This window comes from Tenrec ecaudatus, chromosome 1, assembly GCF_050624435.1.
Source record: "Tenrec ecaudatus isolate mTenEca1 chromosome 1, mTenEca1.hap1, whole genome shotgun sequence".
NCBI classification, from domain to species: domain Eukaryota; kingdom Metazoa; phylum Chordata; class Mammalia; order Afrosoricida; family Tenrecidae; genus Tenrec; species Tenrec ecaudatus.
This window is the reverse complement of record NC_134530.1, coordinates 78479407-78486815: the sequence shown is the minus strand read 5'-3', so window position 1 is coordinate 78486815 and position 7409 is coordinate 78479407.

The window sequence follows — 7409 nt, the reverse complement described above, 5'->3', positions numbered from 1 at the left end:
GCAGTTGTTCCCTCAACGTCTGCCCGGTTGAAACTGCACAGCTCCCCAGCAGGAGCCAGAGACCAGGGCATTTCCACCCAGACACCTTTTCTGTCCTTTTGACAGCAAGAGCCGCTCTTCCGGAGCATCCTTTCTCAGCTGGACCATTTCCAAAGACGGGAACACTCGTTGCTGAGAGGAAACCGTTGTCCTCTGGCTTTGAGGGTCTTCCCTGCTCAGCAGACCACACCTAGGCTGTGGCTCAAATAAAGGACAACCACTGTGATGTCTTGACATTTAGAAGAGTCTCTTAAATTCAGCTAGCTGGGCCACCAAGAAACCAAAGATGTTTCCCTTCAAAGCAGTCCTGAGTGAGTTTCTCAGTCCATCTTTAAGGTCAAAAAACTCATTTATCACCTGTCAGGGTTCAAGCAAGCGTGAAGAGATGCAGAAAGCAAAATTAATAGTTTAATTGTAACTTCAAGAAGAGGAAGCATGCCTTTCAAGATACATTCCTTATCATAAAAGAAAAAATATGCCCAAATTGACTATAACATCCTAGTTACCATAACAAGATTATATTGTAGCATCCCGGTTATTATGACAAAATTAACTACACCATTCAGATTACATCAAAGGGAATAATATTGAATCAGAACAAACAATATGTTGAAGAATAGTTGAAACTAATTGCAGTGTTCAGAACCTGGGCACATGGGAGTACATTCTAAAATGAATCACCAGCAGACTTTCCCTTAAGGGGAGGAAGAATGGGCAGGTCAACTAGCAGGCACCTTTCTGAGATGGGAGGGAGGAACGGGCAAGTCACTTAGCAGCTGACAAAAATGGAGTTTCTTTTGCTCATCTGCCTCAGGACCACAGAACATCTCCGAGATCCCCCTGGTCTTTCGGACTCTGAGATTATGTAACTTGAACGGAGCTCCATTCACAGCTTCAGCCATCCTAACAAGACCACCGTGCAGCAGCAACGGAAAACGCACCCCACCCAGGCCCAAGCCGCTGCTGTGGCTGAAGGATCAGGTGGGCACCACTCCCACTTTACGGAAGAAGAAAAAGATATCAAAAGACATCACACCACCACTCTGTCGGATTTGAGACACAATATAATTCCATTGGGGAACACAGCTTCTTCAGCTCCAGCTGTCCCCTGTGATAATGTGGGTTTGAGGTAGCCAAGTACATTCTGTTGGCTCCCCAGCTGGCTAAGTATTCCCAGAAGCTAGAGTGCACTGGGAAGAGCGTTGGAGAAGGAAATCAAAGCCGCATGGAAACAATTAGTCCATGACCCTGAGACCAGAAGGAGGAGATGAGGTAGGGTTCCCTCTTCCAGCTACTCTGAATGGAGCTAACATTAGAAGGTCCTGGGTAAAACTGGAGAAAAATATGGGAAAAACCCTCAAAATCATAAAAATGATCCAGCTTACTGATTGGATAGAGATCGGTGGAACCACTCAAGTCTCTTTAGGCATGTAGTTGAACTCACTCTCATGGCTCAATTTTCAGCCAAACAATAGCTCTATAAAGTGAGCCAAAGCACTAGAAGGTATGTACTTCTTGGAATAATCAAGGATTTGAGAGCAAAAGAGCAGCGTTTGACCAAGGACAAAGTTCAAAAGAGTTAGAAAAGGGGGAGGAATGGAAATACAAAACACAAGGAGGACATGGGCTAAGTGATGTCACATCGTGGGAATTGTAATCAATGACATGAAACGAGATGTGAAGTTGTTTTGCACAGTCAACCTTCCCCCAATCACAATAAAATGCTTGATTTGAAACAGAAAGGAAAGCACTGGATTGAGAGCCAGAAGACCTGGGTTTTGTCTCAACTCTCTCAGAAAAGGAAGATTAGTAACCACATGTTCGCTGGCAATTGTGAATGCTTAAGAACTAAGTATGAAATGAAAACCCCGAACATCAATGCCCACTCACTGACAGGGCATAGTTCCAGAGAATATCAACCCCTTTCTGAAAAGGATCATTCAGTGTCAAATCCAGTCGGTTCTCAGAACCTTGAAACCTGCTGCAAGTGTTTGTATCAAGTTAAAGAGATCGAGAGGACTAGGAAGAAATGGATGACCCAATAGAAGATCAATGGGCCAATTCTAGACTTAGAGGCCCTGTGCTGAATGAATCCTCTTCAGGAAATGGCATGGGCCTGAAGGAGTTTGCCACCCAGTCTACTAACTGAAAGAGGAGCCCAGGGCTGACAGGAGCAAACCTATGCCCCTCCGCTGTCCAAGGCCTTCTGAACCCCATTTGCTTCTCGATCCTGACATCATCTCACCTGGGATGCCCTATGCTTCATCCACATGAAATGACTCACGATGACCAGACTTGTCCTGACTGCTTGCATCCCTGTGACTCTGGCTCCTGCTGTTTTATAATTCCCCCCACACACACACGCACACATGCACACACACGCATACATTTCTACCTAATAAACTGCTTTCATCTTTCAAAGCCTATTTCAAAACTTACGTCCTCTATGAAACCTTCCTCGAATGTCACCCTTTCTTCTGCCTTAAGAATGACTACTTCCCTCTGTGATTCTATAACGCCTTGTATATTACGTATGATGACTGACTTAATTATCAGTTCTGCTGTCACAAGAAACCTTGAGGTTCTCTAAGGCAAAGGCTTGTTTTCATTTATAGACCCGGTGAGTGGAGAAACGTCACGGGTCATTGATGCCTATCTTGTACCACATTAAGGATGACCAGAAAGCCTTGAGTCTTCTGGGAGAACCGGAACCATGCATAAGAAGTCAGAAAGACCTTCTACTTAGAAAAAAACTTCTGAATTGTCATTAAAGAATCCCAGATTTCTTCTGTTTCAGATTAGCTAGGAAAAAATAGAACACGCCACGTCACGTCGTGCATTGGTTAAGGAAGACCAAAGAAGAATGGATGCCTTTGAATTGTGGTGCTGGAGAAGAATGTTGCAAGTCCTGTGGACTGCCCAAAGAACAATACAACCTGTCTTAGGAGCAGCACCGCCAGGGTGCTCCTTGGAGGCGAGGAGGACGAGACTTCCTTGCATCAACTTTAGCCATGTTGTCAGGAGAGCCCAGTCCCTGGAGAAGGACATCATGCGTGGCAAAGGAGCAGGGCCGAGAAGAAGAGGAAGGCCTTCAACAAGGTGGATTGACACCGTGGTGGCAACAATGGGCTCACACAGGACAATGGAGGATGGTGCAGGACTGGGCACCATCTGTTGTACATAGACAGGGTTGCAATGAGTCAGATCTGATGTCATGGCACCTAACAACAAGTCAAGTTAATATTCTTATTAAAAATCTAAGTTCATTGAAACCACAGGCTTCAAATGCAAGCAGAAGGATTCACATCCCAGAGAGACTCGACTGGGTAAGTGTCTAACCAAAGGCAACAAACGGGAACACCCCAAATAGCCCAATATTGTCAAGGTCAAGTAACTAGAGTTAGCCTAGCAGTCCCAGCTTCTCAGGTTGTACTGGGTCTTACCCGGGCCAGATATTGCTTGAAATAAGGAAACTTTTCAAGGGTCAAGCTGCCTTGAAAAATGACTATTTAGTACTGCTTGTTCAATGAATTCCAAACCTTTCAAAAGGAAATGAGTATGTTTCCTCATTTAAATGAGAAAACATTTAAATTCCAAAACATGAAATCAAAGTAAAAACTGTGCCCCAAACTTTAAAAAATGTTTTTATTAAAAGATCATGTATTGGGGATTTTACAGCTCTTATAACAATCCACACATCAATTGCATCAAGCATATTTGTACACATGTTGCCATCATTATTTTCTAAACAATTACTTTCTATTTGAGCCTTGGTATCAGCTCCTCTTTTTTCCCTTTCTCTCTCCCTCCCACCCTCGTGGCCCTTTGATAACTTATAGATTATTATTATTATTATCACAGCTGTCTCCCTTTTCCCACTGTCCCTGGTGTTCATTCCCCCTGGGATGGGGCTTGGGGTGGTTATGTGTCGATCATCGCTGTTGGTTTCCCCTTCCTCCCCTTCTTCCCCCACCTTCATCCTACTTCATGGTACCGATATCCCATTCCTGTTCCTGGATTCTTTGTGTCGTGAGCTCTTATCTCTTATCTGTACCTGCTGTACATGCTCAGGTCTACCCGAAGTGAAAGGCACGACTGGGGGTATGCTAGTGGGGGGTGAGCAAGCCTCAAGGAACCAGAGGAAGATTGTGTATTTCATCGGTGCTTCACTCACCCTAATTGACTCATCCCTTCCTTGTCACCCTTCTGTAAGGGGATGCCCCATTGTCTACAGATGGGTTTTGGGTCTCTGCTCTGACCCCCCTCATGCTCAATAATATGGTTTTTGTTTGTTTGTTTGTGGTCTTCTGATGCCTGTTACTTGATTCCCATCAACACCGCATGGTCATATAAGTTGGTGTGCTTCTTCCATGTGGGCTTGTTGCTTCTCTGCTAGATGGCCGCTGGTTTAACTTCAAGCCTTTAAGACCCCAGATGTTACATCTTTGTATAGCCACTTTCTCCACCACATTTGCTTATGCACCCGTTTTGTCTTCAGTGATTGTGCAGGGAGGGTGAGCATCACAGAATGCTAGGTTGTTAAAACATGCTTGCGTTGAGGAAGAGCTTGAGCAGAGGCCCAAAGTCCACCATCCACTATCTCAGTGTGTTGCCATATAAGTATATGTACATAGACCAATACCTCTATTTTTATGAATTAATGTATTTACATATGTACACACCTATGTTTATATCTCTATCTGTGGCTTTGCTTCCTAGATCTTTCCTGTTTCCTTTTACCTTCCTTCTGCCCCACCATCATGCTCGCTATTCCGCCTCTTAGTACTTCCTCTCAGCTTGACTGCTGTTGCTCCAACACCTCCAGGAGCTCGAGGTCCTCCTCAATGTTGATTTTAATTCCCTAGTTCAGTGGTTCTCAACCTTCCTCATGCCGTGACCCTTTAATACAGTTCCTCATGTTGTGGTGACCCCAACCATAAAATCATTTTCCTTGCTACTTCATAACTGTACTTGTGCTACTGTTATGGATCGTCATGTAAATATCTGATAGACAGGATGTGTTTTCATTGTTACAAATTAAACATAATTAAAGCATAGTGATTAATCGCAAAACCATATGTAATTATATATTGTGAAATATTTATTTCTAATTACAAATAAATGAAATTTTGTATTGAAGCATGGTGTAGCATGGGTAACAGTCTTAATATAACAGCAGTAAACTACATTGCTACATTTTGCGACAGTATGCATGAAAAGCCAACGTCAGTGGGAAGGTTGAGATAGCTTCTTTCTCACCAGATCAGAAATTCTCAGGGCAGTCTTTGAAAGAGCACACGAAGATCATCTTCCATAACAGGTATATTTATGTACTTAGACTTGATAACCAACAAGCTGGAAAACCCTGTTTCACAAAGATATGTTGTTGGAAATGGAAGAAGAAGGCGCAACACAGTCTCAGACAGAACAGGATGTGACTGCAAACACTTGATCCAGAATTTTGTAACTGGCATTGTAGAGAAATCAGTTCTCACTGCATCGCTGTTAATAAGGTCAATAAACTCCTCTTGTGCTGTCTCAGGAACATCTTCAACTTTGACCATGAATGGGCTTCTGGCAAGTGTAAATGCGATATCAAGCAGATTTGGAAGGTATGATGAAATTTCGCCTGCAAGTGTGTGCAAGTGTTCTTTCAAAGAAATTATCATCGTAATCCTTTTGTCTGGCTCAATGTCATGTTGTCCTCAAAGAAAGTAGATAAGGTAGGCAACATGCAAATTTTATTTTCATCCTTTTTTTTTTTCCAAAGCTGAAGTTTCATTTGGAATGATGGGATCTTTTCAGACAAATCAAGGCATATTGCATTTGGTACTTGCAGTGATAAATTTAACTCATTCAAGATGGCAAAGATGTCAACCAAGTAAGCTATTTTCTGCAGTTCACTTTTATCGCTGAAAAGTACTTCGAACTGTGGTCTTTCTTTCTGATTAAAAACGTTTTGAATTCATCACAAAGGGTAAAAACACATTTAAAACTTTTCCTCTCGACAACCATCTCACTTCGGTGTGAAATAGCAGAGCATTATTCAGCGCATGCAACTCATTGCACAGTTGTGAAAACAGTCGACTGTTTAAAGTGCTCGCCTTTACAAAATTGACAGAACCTATGACGCTTTTCATTACTTCTTGTAACTCTTGTGGCAGTGTCTTTGTTGCTCATATTTGCCAATGAATCATACAGTGAGTTCCGATGAACGGCCCGAAGAACAGCTGTTCTGAGCAGTGAAATCTCTGTCTCCTGAGAAGCACCGGAGATCAGTTTGAGTCCGCTGCGGTTCCCTCCCACTCCCTGCCGGAGCCACAGAAAGATGACTCGCATTGAGGTCAACGCAGGCAGCCCGACTGCGATATCAACACTCGTAAGGTAAGCAAAGCAGCGCATCACATCATGGGACAAACATTGTCCGCACACGAGCAATTTATTGAGGGACTAAAAGCATCTTTTAAGACACGTGGGACTCGGGTTAAAAAGAAAGATTTAGTAAAGTTTTTTCTTTTGCTGGAAGATGTGTGTCCTTGGTTCCCCCAGGAAGGAACCATCGACGAAAAACGTTGGTTATGGGTAGGGGGTTGTTTATAAGATTATTATCGTTCTTTTGGGCCTTCTAAAGTGCCTGTTTATGCCTACAATCTCTGGTCTTTGATACGGAAAATTTTGCAAATTCGCCATTATCACCCTGATATTTCTAAGGTTGTGTCCCAGTCGCATGATTATTTAAAAACTGGATATAAGAGCAGTAAACCTTCCTCCCGAGCTCCATCTGTTTGTCACCTCCACCTTCTACTCCTCCCCCAGAAAAACCCAGAGAACGGGATTCCCTTTCTATTGTTTCCGAGACAGAGACAACTCCTCCAAAATTACTTTACCCGTCCCTCGCTGAACACAAAAATCACCCTCCTTCTAATAACCCTCAAGCGCCCTTGCAGGCGCCCTTACAAACTCCAGCCCTGCAAAATCCGCTACGAAACGCCGACCCAGAAATTAATTGGGATGATTTAGAAGAAGCGGTGGCGCGTTATCATAACCCCGATTGGCCTCCCTTATCGGGATTCTCTGGCCGGCCACCGCCGTACAATATCCCGGGAAAGCATGCCCCTGTTCCTGCCACTACCGCCTCAGCTCCTATCACGCACACCCCTCATAATTGGGCACTTTTAAATGAAGCCACGAAAACGTGTTGCGACGGTTTCCAGTCTTTACAAAATGCTTTGCAACAGCTGGAAATTAGACCTGTGAGCCCTGGTACTCAGGGAGCCGCCGCCCCCCTGTTAGAAAGAACGCCCGCCTCTGGGGCTCCAAGGCTTGGCAAAATTAAGCCCTCTAAAACTACGCTTGCGTTCCCAGTCACC